This window comes from Schistocerca serialis, chromosome 6, assembly GCF_023864345.2.
Source record: "Schistocerca serialis cubense isolate TAMUIC-IGC-003099 chromosome 6, iqSchSeri2.2, whole genome shotgun sequence".
Taxonomy (NCBI): domain Eukaryota; kingdom Metazoa; phylum Arthropoda; class Insecta; order Orthoptera; family Acrididae; genus Schistocerca; species Schistocerca serialis.
In genome coordinates this window covers 201,423,597-201,440,459 of record NC_064643.1, presented here as the reverse complement: position 1 = coordinate 201,440,459, position 16,863 = coordinate 201,423,597, and the positions used below count along the sequence as shown (strand labels likewise).

Below are 16,863 nucleotides of genomic sequence, written 5' to 3'. Positions count from 1 at the left end.
ACGGTCGTGGCGATGAAGACAGTGACGTCATTTCTTCAGTTCCCTGGGGGTAGCACAATACACTTCAGAGTTGACTGGTACACAATGAGGGAGGACATCAAACAGATTAGCCTCTTCAGAGTCCCAGACGACCGTTGCCCTCAAACGTTGCTCTCAAACTGGGGAACAATCAAGAATGGGGTGCCGCAAGGTTCGGTCTTGGGTCCTCTGCTGTTCTTAATATATATTAATGGCTTGCCATTTTGTATTCACGAAGATGCAAAGCTGATATTTTTTCCGATGATACAAGTATAGCTATCACACCCAACAGACAAGAATTAACTGGTGAAATTGTAAACGATGTTTTTCAGAAAATCATTAAGTGGTTCTCTGCAAATGGGCTCTCATTAAACTTTGACAAAACACAGTATATACAGTTCCACACAGTAAATGGAATGACACCATTGATAAATATAGACTTCGATCAGAATCGGTAGCTAAGGTAGAATATTCAAAATTTCTAGGTGTATGCATTGATGAGGGGTTGAACTGGAAAAAAACACACTGAGGATCTGCTGAAACGTTTGAGTTCAGCTACTTATCCTATTAGGGTCATTGCAAATTTTGGCGATATAAATCTGAGTAAATTAGCTTACCATGCCTATTTTCATTCACTGCTTTCCTATGGCATCATTTTCTGGGGTACCTCATAATTGAGTAAAAGAGTGTTCATTGCACAAAAGCGTGTAATCAGAATAATTGCTGGAGCTCATCCAAGATCATCCTGCAGACACTTATTTAAACAGCTAGAGATCTTCACTGTAGCCTCGCAATATATATATTCACTTATGAAATTTGTTATTAATAATCAGAACGAATTCAAAAGTAATAGCAGTGTACATGGCTACAACACTAGGAGAAAGGATGATTTTCATTACTCAAGGTTAAATCTAACTTTGGCTCAGAAGGGGGTAAATTATGCTGGCACGGTAGTCTTTGGTCGCTTACCTAATAGCATCAAAAGTCTGACAGATAGCCATACAGCGTTTAAAAGGAAATTAAAAGAATTTCTTAATGGCAACTCCTTCTACTCATTAGATGAATTTTTGGATATAATAAGTGGGTAATTTTCCCAACCACCACAAAAAATTAAAAATATTAAGTGTCATGTAATATTTTGTGTTATGTAATATCTTGTATAGACACCTTTTATTAACCTGACACGTTCCACATCATTACGAAGTGTCGTATTCATGATCTATGGAGCAAGTACTAATCTAATCTAATCTTTATCGGCTGAGGGTCAGGTTTTGAACTTCTTCTTCGGAGGAGAGGTGGTGCCGAGCCACTACATGGATTCGCGTTTCGTTACTGCTTCGAAGTGTTAAACACATGTTTCATCGCCTGTGACGATGTTCGAAAAAACTGCCACGATCAGCCTCGTAACGAGCAAGAAATTCCGCACATCCTTCGTCGCTCCTTATAGTCTTCTGTTGGACGGTTAGGAGTGCTGCAGGCACTCACCTTGGGGTAGCCAAAATGTTGGACGAGTGTACCAGCACTACCAACAGAGACGTCCTGTTGAGCAGCGAGGTATTTCAAAGCGATCCGTCGATCACCTCGAATGATAGCATCCGTACCTCCCACCACTGCAGGAGTCACAGCTGTGTGGGGCCTGTCGACCCTCGGGAGATCGGACTGGTTTGCGCGGCCTTGTTGCGATGGTGACAGACGTCTCGCCCAATGACTCACCGTGCTTTTGTTCATTGCCAGGTCTCCGTTAACATTCTGCAAGCGCCAATGAAAATGTGCGATGCTCTGGTGTTCCACCAAAATAAGCTCAATGACAGCTCTGCTTGGGACGCACCTCCCGTTACAGACGCCATTTTGAAGGTTACACATAGCGCCTCCACATTCGGAACTTCACGAAACTGCAAGGGTTGAAGCGGGAATATGCCACGATATCCTACAACAAATTCTGTATTTTTTCAACAGAAACTGGCCAAGAAAAAAATGTGTTGCATTACCTATTGAGTGTTCCCCGTAAAACTGATAAATCGCTCTACATAAACAATAAACTGGATCATGTTGATTAATCGGGTTTCTGCCGGTTATTCGCGTCTTTCTTGCACGATATGTCAACTGCCTGACTCGCAGTCTTCTTTAGGTGCTGTCTGATACTGATTCTAGCGTCATCAAAGAATCTATTGAGATTAAGGTTGCTGAGAATCTCAATAACCGGGACACCGGTTTCCAGCCGAGCTCGGCCTGCAACCCAGCACTCGATCTTCTGAAAACGCAGCGTAGACAACATCCAGACACCAAGGGACGCAAGTATAAGGATGGAATTAGAGATAACAGCCTAGTACATGTAACTAAAGACGTACACGAAATGGCACCTCAGGCAAAAGACAAAGTATCTGAGGACGCTCTTCCGAGTCTCGAGCGACGATTTGAACACAATCGGCGTGAAAATGACGCTGCAGCCGCTTCTGGTGGACAAGAACTTCGGACGCAACGTCTGATACGAAACAGCACGCCAATAGAACGTCCTAATCCACAGAAGGACTCAAATGACGACAATCGGAAGATAAAACGTGACCACAAAGTACGGGCACAGCGTTCGGAACAGCCGCGGCTAGAAGAAAATGCTGGCCTCCAGCCGGTGCTATTGGGGGGCGCACACCACCGACAGAACGCAAGACGCGGCGCGGACGGCAGAGGGAACGCCTAGTACAACGTAGGCATATATACCGCACTCGTTCCACATTGGAATCACTATCAGACAGCACCTGAAGAAGACTGCGAGTCACGCAGTTGAAATATCGTGCAAGAAAGACGCGAATAACCGGCAGAAACCTGACTAATCAACATGACAACGCCTCGCCAGGAAAGCTTGAAGAATTACAATGAACTGGATCATTGCAACTTGTTGGGGAAGGCGTGGCTCTCTGAAAACTATTACGCACGTCACTCAAGAAACGGAAAAAAGAGGACAAGTACACAATGTGACTTCTTTCCCCTAAGTGAGTATAATTTATCATGCAATTGTTAGGTGATGGTGTTAGATTTTTCCCTTACTGCTTTATCCCGTCGTAGTAGGGAGGTTGTTTCAGTTCATTCTTCTCCGCAATTAGTACAGAATCTCGCACTGGCATTGGGATGGTTGCATTTCAGCCGGCCGCTGTGGCAGAGAGGTTCAATGCGCTTCAGTCCAGAACCGCGCTGCTGCTACGGTCGCAGGTTCGAATCCTGCCTCGGGCGTGGATGTGTGTGATGTCCTTAGGTTAGTTAGGTTTAAGCAGTTCTAAGTCTAGGGGACTGATGACCTCACATGTTAAGTCCCATAGTGCTTAGAGCCATTTGAACCATTTTAGTTGCAATTCATTTCAGCCTGTAACAGCTATACGATGATAACTTCTTACTTAAAAGAAGTACTTGTGATTGGAGTCTGCCAGCGAGTCACAGGAAAGGGATCATACCTGCAGTCAAATGTGGAAACTGAAACACTGCACAACTCGGTATTTACGCACACAGGAAGTTTTCAGAATTAAAAATTCTTTGCAAGACAGAAAATGGAAGTGGGATAGGGACCGTAGAGCTTTCTCTGTATTGTTATATAGAAGCCTCACATCCGCAACTATCGAGGATCATAGCTTACAAGCTAAGTATTTCCTAATTATTTGCCGGCCGAAGTGGCCGTGCGGTTAAAGGCGCTGCAGTCTGGAACCGCAAGACCGCTACGGTCGCAGGTTCGAATCCTGCCTCGGGCATGGATGTTTGTGATGTCCTTAGGTTATTTAGGTTTAACTAGGTCTAAGTTCTAGGGGACTAATGACCTCAGCAGTTGAGTCCCATAGTGCTCAGAGCCATTTGAACCATTTGAACCTAATTATTTCTTTACTGTGAGCTTCCATTTAGTTATACAGTACAAGAAGCAAAATTTCATCATGAAGGTAATGTGTACGGAATAATTTGTGGAATACATGTAAGATACTTTGAACTCCATTCGGCTGCACTACGCAACAAAAGAAAAGTGTAGCTGTTGTTCCATCGACAGCTCTTTGATTTTATTGGAAAAGAAGTAAAGAGGATTAGGATTTAAGACTGTGTCGATGACGTGGACATTAGTGATGCAGTATGAGCTGGGACTCAGCAAGAATGCGGAAAGAAATCAGCGACAGCCTCTCTAAAGGAACCAAAGTGAACTTATTTCTCGTTAGGTTCGTAGCATCCATACTGGGCATGCTCAAGATCAGCTGTAGAAAAGGCTCACACGATATCTAACGAATAGGAACTGCAAGAGGTTTGCGTTCGAGCAATGGCAACCAATTTTCAGTGCTGTCCAGAGGGCAGTCGTAGAACGTCAGGACCCACAGTCACTTGGAGCTGTCAACATACCCTCGCTCAGCCGCTCGCTAACCAGAGAAAAAGAAAGCAACACTGACGGAACAAGAAAAAGGCGTGTCCGACCAGTGACCGCAGGCGGGGAAAGGTTGTGTGATCTTCGTCTGACTAACGAATCCGAAATACAGCGGGAACTGTTACGGCTGAACGGCCCAAATAAAGTTGTTAGCTTACTTACAGCACCTGTGACGGACATTCACAGTTAAAAGATGAAGATCTTTTGATTAATGAGCGATAGGTGTTTACTTTTACGAAATATTGTTAAATATTTGCATCATGAAGAGCACAACGGCGTGAACACTATTGTCTGTCCGCCAACATACTCCTGCACAGTGACTGTTGGCCTTATCTGATCTACCCTGAAAAGCCGAAACATTATGACCACTCAAATGTTTTTTATTTCAGTCTTTCATCACAATATGAATTCTTTAGACGATGACAGGTATCGTGACCACTGTCCACCGCGACGTTGGATGCCGCCTGCTGGCGTTGAGAGCAAGTGAGACAATTAAAAAAAAAAAGCAAGAGCAGGAAATACATCGGGTCATCACCATAGCGAAGAAATGGGCTGCAAATGGGGAAATCCACTGAGACTTTGGCGACGGGTACATTATTAATATGCAGAGCCTGTGAACAAGTGTCTCAAAAACAGTGAATCTCGTCGAATGTTCAAGTGCTACTGTCATGAGCACCTACGGAAAGAGGCAGAAGGACTGTGACACTACCACGAGACGCTAAATGGTTGGACGTTCCACAGAACTTGGTGTTCGGAGGCTTGTCTGCTCTGTGAAGAAGGACAGATGCTAGTCTGTGGCATCTCTGCCGAAAGAGCGCAATGCTGGTGCACGCACAAGTGTTTCGGAGAAGTGCGTTCATCGTACATTCTTGAACTTGGAGCTCCGCAGCATACCACTTCTAAGCGTTCACTTGTTAACCCGACGACATCGACATTTCCGATTGCAGTGGGCACTGGGCCATCGGGATACGACGGCCGATCAAAGAAAATTGGCGACTCTTCGGGAGAATCACGTTTTTGCTACACTAGATCGCTGGTCGTCCCCACAAGCGTCGTCATCGAGGTGAATGGCAGTTCGAAACATGCAGCGCGCCATGGACGCAGGCTGTGGGAGCACTGTTATGGGTGACGTTCTCTTGAGCTTGCAGTAATGGAAGACACGCTGACGGCTGCGAACCATCTACATCGCTTCACGCTTGATGTCTTCCCAGACGGCGATGTCATCTATCAGCAGTATAATTGTCCGTTTCTGGGAGCCAGAACCGTTCTATAATGGTATGAGAAGTATTAGAGTGAACTCACTTTGATGTCTCGCCGACCAAATTCGCCTGATGTAAATCCTATGGAACCCCTTTGATTCGCTATTGGGAGCCATCACAACGTACGCAAATCAGCGGTCCGATATTTGTACGTATTACATGACCTGTGAGTAGACATTTAATGCCACGTAAGTCCAAAAACCTACCAACAAACAGTCGGATCCCTCATATGCGGAATCAGTGATATATTTCGTTCCAAAGACGGACAAACAAGCTGTTAAGGAGGTGGTCATAATGTTTAGGCTCATCAGTATATCTCACTTTAATCAGAAAATTATTTTGTCGATAAATGTCTTAGCCGTGTCACTCTTTCAACGCGGATTCGTCTTCGTTAGGTAACAACACCGTTTCCTTTATAACAAACAAAAATGTTTTACATCCTTGAACGATGCCCTCGAAGAACAAACAAGTTACTGTGATTTTAATGTATGTGAATATATGTGGAATATCTAGATAAAACGAAGAAAGTAAGAGCATATAGCTACAGCATTCACTGTGTAACAAAGAATTGCACAGGCCTGTAGTGGACTACAGGAAGGCATATAATTGGATTTTCCTGCTTAATAAAATCGTTAACTAGTAAAATTCCGATGAGCTTCGATATAAGGTCGGGACTGAGAAAAGGAGATGGTTATCACGAGTGTTTTTAAGCCTTACACTAGAAAAGATAACGAAGGAAAAATTAAAAAGGAAAACTTCGGTTAAGTTCTTGGCTGAGAGACGAAAAAAGCTGACCTGACATACGCCGTACTGCATAGATGTAAGCGGAGAACTGGAACTAATGAACGAAGCTATGAAGACTGCAGCGAGGAGAACTGACCTTCTCATTAAGGCATAACAAACAAAATATCTCTTAATCATCAGAGATCGAATTGGAGCAGTGGGATGACGGATCTATGAAGCGGTCAGCGAGTTCTAGTGACTGGGAGCAAGATGCACTACTAAGTAGTTGAATTACGGTGAATATATTATTTGTAATGGCGTTCATAGACATGATAAATTTTTTGAATGATATCAATTTGCTCCTCTGTTTTTTTATGGTTAAACCATATTTTTATTTTATATTGTTAAGCACTACATAGTTTCGTTGATGTAGCCATTTTTAAGTTTACAAAGTACAACCTTATACGCACTTACTTGTGTTATATTTAGCGAACTTGTTTAAGTTACATGGTTTTAGAAGCAGAGCGTGCTTCACCAGACGTTAGAGTTATTGGCATGACACCAGGTGTTACAAAAACAGGAGTTACACAGCCGTAGACCGTAGCTCAGATGGGGTGTCAGATATTAAGGAATTATTTACCTTGAACCACTGTTGTGGTGCATTGTAGCAACTTGTTTTTCTTTCGCAGGAGCTGCACATGATGAACGACAGAAAGGATATAACTCACGTGTCTGCAACCTACCCTTGAAGATTTTCGAGTGACCACTTGACAGCATGGTAAGTTTTAAGAACAATAGTCATGTAATGATAATTTAAGTCTGAGTTCGAAGGACGACTATGTCTCGTCGACGTTGAGGCCATTCGAGATGACCCACGAACTCAGATTTGGGAAAGAAACCGGTCACGTCTTTTTCAAAGGAACCTGTTTCCTTAAAGGATCTAGGGGATCGACGGAAAACCGAAAGCTGGATGGCAGGGCAGGATCTGAACCGCCGTTGCCCCGAATGTGACTCAAGCGTGTTATCATTACGCCACCACACTCAGTACTCCAGGTCTGCTTGTTTGGGAAGGCGGGTTTGCAACTGAAAGCGAAACTAAAGCAGTGGTATCTAAGAGAGTCGTTACTGCCAAGATAGTACAGTGTCTGGGAACAATCACTGTGTCTTCAGCGGAAGATTTAGCTACTGAAATGAGACGTGATAATATTCCAGCATTACCAAAATATGTTCTCGGGTATACCTACAGTTTTATTCATGATGTGGTGGAATTAATCGTGACAGACAGAAATTGAAACAAAACCGTTCAGTTTACGTGATTAAGGAGGCATTCACGATGAAGTAGATGGAGTAGGAAAAGACAGTAACATGGCACAGAAAAGAATGTTTATACTGCTCCAGTATTCCGACTTACTGTACGTTTCAAGAAAAGATGTATACTTGGAATGGGAACAGCAGTGGCAAAAGTCACAGCAGAAAAACGCGTGAAGGTACGCGACAAAGACGAATGACTGCACTGAAATTTCAATAGCAAGCGAGTACTTTGGAGCGCCACTGTTTCAGTGAGTTTTCATTTCTCATCATCTAATTTTAAGCATTTACAGTAAAAGCGAAGATCAACATAAAAGAATATTAGGTAGAAATAAGTTGAAGGTGTTGCTTTCTGATTATGAGTGCTATATCAGGGTTATAATGTGAACGTTAGTTTCACCTGTAAACAACAATAAGGCAGTGCAGAAACAAGAATTTCTTTGAAGAGCGAATGGCGAACAGTGACATAAGACAGCCAAGAGTACACTGTCTGACCAAACGCGTGGACGTCCATTAGTGGATATTAATAGCGGGAGGTCTACCCTTCGCATTTACGAGGGCTTGAACTCTGCTGGAGAAACATTCAGAGAGGTGTCTGAATGTCCCTGGAGGAAGGCAACCCATTATTCTTCTAGAGCCGAAACCAGAGAACGCACTGACTCGGACGCCGTGGTTTAGGACGATGTCGACGTTTTATGTCATCCCAGAGGTGTTCCATTGGGTTCAGGTTGGGACTTTGGGCGAGCTAGTCCATTTCAGGAATATTATTGTCCACAAACTATTACATCACAGATATTGCCTTGTGACAGGGTATACTGTGAAGCTTATACAAACAGTCATCCTCTCCAAACTGTGTCTCTACTATACGCAGTACTCAATGCTGTAAAGTATGTTCATGCAGTTCCTAATTTGGCGTTTCCTTTAGCGCAATGAGGGACCACACCCTAACCACGAAAAATAGCCTTATACCTTACAAGGGAACCTCCCCATCGCACCCCCCTCAGATTTAGTTATAATTTGGCACAGCGGATAGGCCTTGAAAAACTGAACAGAGATCAGTCGAGAAAACAGGAAGAAGTTGTGTGGAACTATGAAAAAATAAGCAAAATTTACAAACTGAGTAGTCCATGGGCAATATAGGCAATATCAGTGATTATATTGGCACGGGAGCGCCGTGGTCCTGTGGTTAGCGTGAGCAGCTGAGGAGTGAGAGGTCCTTGGTTCAAGTCTACCCTCGAGCGAAAAGTTTACGTACTTTATTTTTGCAAAGTTATGATCTGTCCGTTCGTTCATTCACGTCTCTGTTCACTGTAATAAGTTTAGTGTCTGTGTTTTGCGACCGCACCGCAAAACCGTGCGATTAGTAGACGAAATGACGTGCCTCTACAATAGGAACCGAAAACATTTGATCCAAGAAAACAAGTCTGATATATTCTATACGACACTGGTGACGGCATGTGCGTCACATGACAGGGATATGTTGCCGACCCACCTAACTTGCACACTTGGCGAATGGGTAAAAAGATTCTTCTACCTTGCCCGATTTAGGTTTTCTTATGGATGTGCTAATCACTCCCAAAAAAGTGATGAAAACATAAGAGTGTGTCACATAAACTGCAACAAATGAATGCAACAGTTTCACGGTCGCACAATTTTCTCTGTGCTCTGTCAAAAGATATGTTTTTAACGTTTTCAAATTTTTCCTTGTGTAGATCGTCAAATCCTGCATATGTCCAAGCAAATCTGAACAAGTCCTGGAATTTTGGAGAGCGAAATTGATTGTGTGTGAGTGCCTGAACTCTGATAATTATCTGAAAATAAAAATTTAAACTTTTTGCTGGAGGGAAGACTTGAACCAAGGACCTCTTGTTCCGCAGCTGCTGACGCTAATCAACGGACCACGGCGCTCCTGTGCCCACATCATCCCTGATGTTGCCCATGGACTACTCAGTTTGTATATTTTGCTTATTTTTTCGTAGTTCCACACAACTTCTTCCTGTTTTCTCGATTGATCTGTGTTCAGTTTTTCAAGGCTTATCCACTGTGCCAAATTATAAGTAAATCTGAGGGGGGTGCGATGGGGAGGTTCCCCTGTTAGCACCACCGCCTCTATACTTCACTGTTGGCACTACGTATGGCGACAAGTAACTTCTTCCAGACATTCGCCAAACCTAAACCGTCCCATCGAACTACCACAGGGTATAGCGTGATTCATCGCTCCATATCACTCGTTTCCATTCATCCAGTGTTCAGTGGAGTCGTTTCTCGCACCATCGAGAGCATCGCTACGGAAAATTGTGTCTTATGAGGAGTTGCTCGATGATGGTACCCTTTCCTTTTTATCTGCCTAGGGGCAGTCATTGTGCTAGGTGGACTGCTGATATCACTTTGTTCCTTGTCTGATTTCTTGCGGCTTTTCACAAGCACACCCCGCTTTGCTCGACGGACAGTCAGTATAAGCGTCTGACCGTCAATACATAAAGTCTGCCTAATGTTCTACATCTACATCTACATGGTTACTCTGCAGTTCACACTTAAGTGCCTGGCAGAGGGTTCATCGAACCATTTTCATACTACTTCTTTACCATTCCACTCTCGAATGGCGCGTGGGAAAAAGGAACACCTAAATCTTTCCGTTCGAGCTCTGATTTCTCTTATTTTATTGTTATGATCATTTTTCCCTACGTAGGTGGGTGTCAACAAAATATTTTCACATTCGGAAGAGAAAGTTGGTGATTGAAATTTCGTAAATAGATCTCGCCGCAAAGAAAACCGCCTTTGTTTCAGTGACTGCCACCACAATTCGCGTATCATATCAGTGACACTCTCACCGCTATTGTGCGATAACAGGAAACGATCTGCCGTTCTTTGCACTTTTTCGATGTCCTCCGTCAACCCTACCTGGTAAGGATCCCATACCGCTCAGCAATATTCCAGCAGTGGACGGACAAGTGTAATGTAGGATGTCTCTCTTGTGGGTTTGTCGCATCTTATAAGTGTTCTGCCAACAAAGCGCAGTCTTTGTTTCACCTTTCCTGCAATATTATCTATGTGGTCTTTCCAGTTTAAGTTGCTCGTAATTTTAATTTCTAGGTATTTAGTCGAATTGACAGCCCTTTGTTTAGTGCCACTTTTCGCACCATACAGAAATTCTCTCTAGATCATTTTGTAACTGGAATTGATCGTCCGATGATTTCACTAGACGGTAAATTACGGCGCCATCTGCAAACAGTCTAAGGGGGCTGCTCAGATTATCACTTAGATCATATATGTAAATCAGGAACAGCAAGGGCCTATGACACTGCTACTGTTGTTCCTTCACGCTTCCACTTCACAATGACGTCACCAACAGTCGACTTGGGCAGCTTTGGGACTGAAACATCCCTGATAGGTTTATTAAATGAAATCCAATGACTATTGGACATTCGAAGTCGCTGAGCTCACCTGATCGACCCGTTCAGCTGTTGCTACTACTCTGCTGACAGCACCACACTTCTTGCTTCCTTTTACACTGGAGGGTCCGTCTCTTGTGTCATCTAGTAGTCAAGTCTACATTACATAGGGGTGTCCGGATATTTTGAACCAGGTAGTGTACCATTTTTTACGTCCTATACAAAGAAAGCATTCCCCTGCTTTTCAGCAACGAGGGGGACATTTGAAAAATAAAAATATGGTAATCTGTCGATCTGAACTAGTTCACGCACAGTATAACGAATATCGTTGGCTCACACGTTTTGCGCATGGAACAGGGCAGATGGAAATTGAGTAATACGCGAATTACCCCCCGCCACGCACGGTAAGGTGTCCTTCGGACACAGATGTAGAACGCAGGCGGAGGAAACTGGGGCATTTATAAGTTGCCCTCGCCATGTGCGGCAACCCGTGTCCGGTGCCCAAATGCTGCTGCCATCGCCTCCGACTTAAAGCCGCACCACCGCTGCAGACCTGCCGACGGCTGGTCCAAGTACTATGCGGGCTACTGCGCCAGTTCCGATTATGCGGGCCACAAAAGACTTTAATGCGCCTGATTACATCGACAGCGTAATCGACAGCTAACAAGGTTCATTTTTCAGGGGCCTACTTGTCTATATATGTTGTTATACTACAGTAACATAGAAGCAGAAAAGAACGTTTCTGAAAAGTTAAAAGTGTGTGCTTGAACAGGTCTCGATCAAGGACGGTTAACCTCGTGGTCGAGCCACAAGCGACGAGCTGGATGAAAGCGTAGGCCCGCCACTAATGCATTACACTGAGATGTCAAAAGACATGGGACACCTCATAAAATCGTGATGGACCACTTTTGTCCGGCGTAGAACACCAACTCGGCATCGACTCAAAAAGTTGCTGAAAATCCACTGCATGAATATTCAGTTATGTTGCGTCTATAGCCGTTGACACTGCGAAAGTGTTACCGGTGCACGATGTTGTACACGAACTGACCTATCGATTATGTGCAATAAAAGTTCGATAGGATTCATGTCGGACGACTTGGGTTGCCATATCGTTCGCTCGTAGTGTCCAGCATGTTTTTCAAACCAACAGCGAACAATTGTTATGTGTGACCGTGCCTTATTCTTTATTTTATGCTTTTGAAGAAGGCTAGATTACTCTAGCTGAAACCGGGGTAAAGACCAGTAACTTTTCGCAACTGAGGCGATTAATTTATCGCAGTTGCTGACAGGGCTGCAACATGTTAAAAATTCTTTGCGAACCTAGAACCGCTCGGCCACAGCGGCCGGCCCAGGAGAGGCACTGCAGGGGATGTCAAGCTGCTAGCAAAGTCACTCGCGTCAGTCTTCTGCTGGCACAGCCCATTAACGGCAAATTTCGCCGCACTGTGCTAACGGATTCGTTCGTCGTGCGTCCCACATTGATTGCTGCGGTTATTTCACGCAGTGTTTCCCACTTGTTAGCACTGACAGCTCTTCGCTAACGCCGTTGCTCTCGCTTCTTAAGAGAAGCCCTCCGCCCACTTCGTTGTCCGTGGTAATGCCCGAAATTTGGTATTCTGGGCACATTTTTGGCACTGCATCTAGGAATATTGAACTCCCTAGCGATTTCCACAGTTTATCACGATTAATTTATCACAGTTGCTGACAGGGCTGCAACATGTTAAAAATTCTTTGCGAACAATTGTAGCCCGGTAAAATGAGGTCATTGTTTGGGGACATGAAGTCTGTGAATAGCTGCAAATGTAGCCGAACATAACCAATTCCGGTCAATGATCGGTTCAATTGGACCAGAGGACCCAGTCCATTCCACGTCAGCGCAGCCCACACCATTGTGAAACAACCATCAAAGTGCACACTGCCCTGTTGACAACTTGGGCGCATGGCTTCGTGGGTATGTGCCACACTCGAATTCTACCATCACCTCTTACCAACCGAAATTGGCACGCATCTCGTGAGTCGACGGTTTTTCAGTCGTGTAGGGTCTAACCAATATGGTCTCGAGTCCATGAGAGGCTCAAAAATGGTTCAAATGGCTCTGAGCACTATGGGACTTGACATCTGAGATCATCAGTCCCCCAGAACTTAGAACTACTTAAACCTAACTAACGTAAGGACATCACACACATCCATGCCGGAGGCAGGATTCGAACCTACGACCGTAGCGGTCGCGCGGTTCCAAACTGAAGCGCCTAGAACCGCTCGGCCACAGCGGCCGGCCCAGGAGAGGCACTGCAGGGGATGTCGAGCTGTTAGCAAAGTCACTCGCGTCAGTCTTCTGCTGGCACAGCCCATTAACGGCAAATTTCGCCGCACTGTGCTAACGGATTCGTTCGTCGTACGTCCCACATTGATTGCTGCGGCTATTTCACGCAGTGTTGCCCACTTGTTAGCACTGACAACTCTTCGCTAACGCCGCTGCTCTCGCTTCTTAAGAGAAGCCCGCCGGCCACTTCGTTGTCCGTGGTGAGAGGTAATGCCTGAAATTTGGTATTCTGGGCACATTTTTGGCACTGCATCTAGGAATATTGAATTCCCTAGCGATTTCCGAAATGGAATGTCCCATGTGTCTGGCTCCAACTACCAACCCGCATTCGAAGTCTGTTAATTCCCGTCGTGTGGCCAAAATCATGTCAGAAACCTTTTCATATGAATCACCTGAAGTCAAGTAACAGCTCCGGTGTATGTGCACAAAACTGTAGCAGTGTAAGATATCTTCCTATTTTCTGCTATAAAGTGAATAAAATTTCATTCAAGTGAAAACGCTAAATATTGTAGAACACGAGAACTACAGATAAATGAAGGGTATGGTGTAGTGAACTGTACAGCGTTAGAAAAATATTTTCTGCACCTTGTACCTCTCAAAACAACATGTGATCGGTATAACACAAATACTCTGGTGAACTGTAACAAATTTCAAATTGGAATGATGTGTACTAAATGCCTGAATACGCAAATTTTTAGTATTTCAGCTTAACTGTGGAAAATAGGTAGGAACATTGTTATATGCATTATATGTATAAGGAAAAGTAATGCAGTGGTTTTGTCATTTTGAGCCGACATTTTGATGGTGTTTGTTCATGAGAAGATCGTATCATGCCTCTTGTAAGAAGGAGAAATGTCTTCCAGCACGAAGTGGAATCCGACAGCGGCAGGATTGTGGCACATTGAAACTGCAGATTATCGTTGTGGGATGTTGCTACTTGTGTTGAGTGGTATCCCACACCCGCCATGCGAATAGGGCCTCGACTGATTCAGTAGCGGAATATTCCACTCCATACACGATCTTAACGGCTCCATGCGATTAGTGCGCGAGAGGATTCCACTCTATACACGATCTCAACGGCTCCATGCGACTATCTCACGAGAGGATATCATTTTCTTGGGCAAGCAGGATCGCGAAGCAGTGTCAGGTACATTGAGTCAGAAAATGAACTTGTTTGCAGCAAGATAAATGTTCACGCAGACTGTGCTATGACGTTTGGAGGACCATACACTTCCATCACGGCAACCAACGCTGGTGCTTCCTTTGACGCGTAAGTAGACAAAGGTTTTCCAGACGAGTCTCTGTTGTGCATATAATATCACGATGGACTTATTATTACACGGAGGTTCCGAGGATAACCACAGTGGCCAGTTTACATTGGTCATCATCGTCGCTCATTGTCTGGCACGTGTGAAATGTTATTTGATGCAGCAGGCGATCACCTATGTTTCGCATAGGTGGTAACTTGGACAATGGCTTTTACGTTTCTGCTGGTAAACCTTTCGAGATATAAAGTCATGTTCCACGAAACTCTTCTGCTCCAAATGTTTCATCCAGAAGAGCGCTATACATCTTCAGAGGCGTTATTTCTCCGTTGAATCCTGTCGAATGACAGGGTCGGACGTCTGAGAGCGACATATATACTGTAGAAAAAAGGAGGGTTGCCAGAGTTACACGTTGTAACCGAAGACGATCCTTGTCAAAGATGAAACTTAACTATCAATTGTCGTCTTGTCAAAGATAAAAAACTGTTTAGCGATTCTGCAGAGCTACTCTCCGTGTTTCATGGTCTCTCTCTTCACATTAAAATTACCCCAGTGTTTATATATTTCAACGGCTTCTATACATAGCCGTGGATAATAGTTCGTCATCGTAGATAAAATTTTTGTATCAGAACACTTCGTAACTTTCTGGCTGAAGAGCATGCTCTGCTACAACCGATTTTCCCTAGTCGGCAAAGACCTTTGCGTTCCTTTAGACGTGGATTCACGCTTCTCTCGGTTGCTCCAAAATAAATTTTACGACACGTACAGGGAATTTTATATACACAACATGCTGACAGAGCAGGGCGTTTGTCCTTCACAAATAGGAATGCTTGACCTATCTTCTTTGTTGGTCTAGAAACCGGTCTGATGTCATGTTTCTGTAAAATCTTTTCGATTTGATGTGCTACTTTTTCAATAAAAGGGAGAGAAACTGTATTCTGAAACCCTGCTTCAGATGTTTTAATTCGGCTGCCAGGTGTGCAGTCCGGAGTGCAAAGCCTCTTCGGCTCTATCGGCAAGACTTTTAATGGCACCTCTCTTTTGTTGTGGACGGTGATTATCGTAAATTGGAAATTCGTGGTAAGGACTATGGGACCAAACTGCTGAGGTCATCGGTCCCTAGGCTTACGCACTACTTAATCTAACTTAAACTAACTTGCACTAAGGACAACACACACACCCATGCCCGAGGGAGGACTCGAACCTCCGACGGGGATAGCCGAGAGAATCGTGACAAGACGCCTCAGACCGCACGGCTACCCCGCGCGGCTGGTGATTAAGAGTTCTTACGTCAATATCTGGCCTTGTGCGTGTGCGATAATTTTCGAAAAACCTTATGTTCAAAACTTTCATCGGTCTGTCTCTGCTGGGTTGAGGCCAGTGTCTGAGCTTTATAGCCGAGTTTTGCGTAATGTTATCTTTCAACAAGATAACGAAAGACCACATGTCGCCCATGCTATCCCGGTGTTCCTCGGTACAAAGGGTGTTGGACTGTTGGCCTGGTTAACACGTACTTCATACTTCTCATCCACTGAAAACATGTAGTCATGGGTTGCCGAGAAACTGGCGTGCCATCACTCGCCGGCAGGTACGACTAATTAGCCGTGACGCAGTGCTGAAGCAACACGGAATAGCAAATGTCTGTCATCCGAGCTCGGTTCGACTCGGTGCTCAACTGAGTTGGCGCCGCTGTTGCCGTAAGAGCTACTTGAACCGAGTTTCGGATCCTGTATAACCACATATAACCTAAAATTTAGTAATGTATGATTCCTGGTATACTGCATACCCACAATAAGTAAAATTTCATTATTTTCTAATCTTCCTAGTGCTGAAATTTTGATGGTCGGTAGTGAACATGGGTATTCGGTGTGAAACAGAGGAGGAATTAGAGAACAGTCTACTGAGCTCAGAATGCAGTTGAACAGAAAAAGAAACAAATTGAGCAGTTGCATAATTTAGCATAACAGCTGGGGAACCATATGGTAGACAAAGTGAAAGATTTCTGGAAGCAGAGTGTTGCGTGACGGACGAAGCATGGGTGACGTAAGAAGTGGATCAGCACAGGCAGAGAGACCATTCCTCGTTAAAAGAAGTCTAATAATATCAGGCAGAAGTCTTAACTTGGGAGCTAACTCTTAAGACAAGAAAATGAGCTTGACCCGGATCAGATTCGTGCCGTTAAGCGACCGTG

At 44.3% G+C, this 16,863-nt stretch overlaps 1 long non-coding RNA gene across 2 annotated transcripts in view; it reads left to right on the top strand.

Annotated features, from left to right (window-relative positions):
- LOC126484531 (uncharacterized) overlaps nt 1-16,863 on the top strand; it is a 488,984-nt gene that overhangs the window by 456,394 nt on the left and 15,727 nt on the right. For both annotated transcript variants that reach the window (XR_007587869.1, XR_007587870.1), the window contains one exon: nt 7,074-7,162. This is a non-coding gene — a long non-coding RNA (uncharacterized LOC126484531). The remainder of the gene's footprint in view (nt 1-7,073; nt 7,163-16,863) is intronic.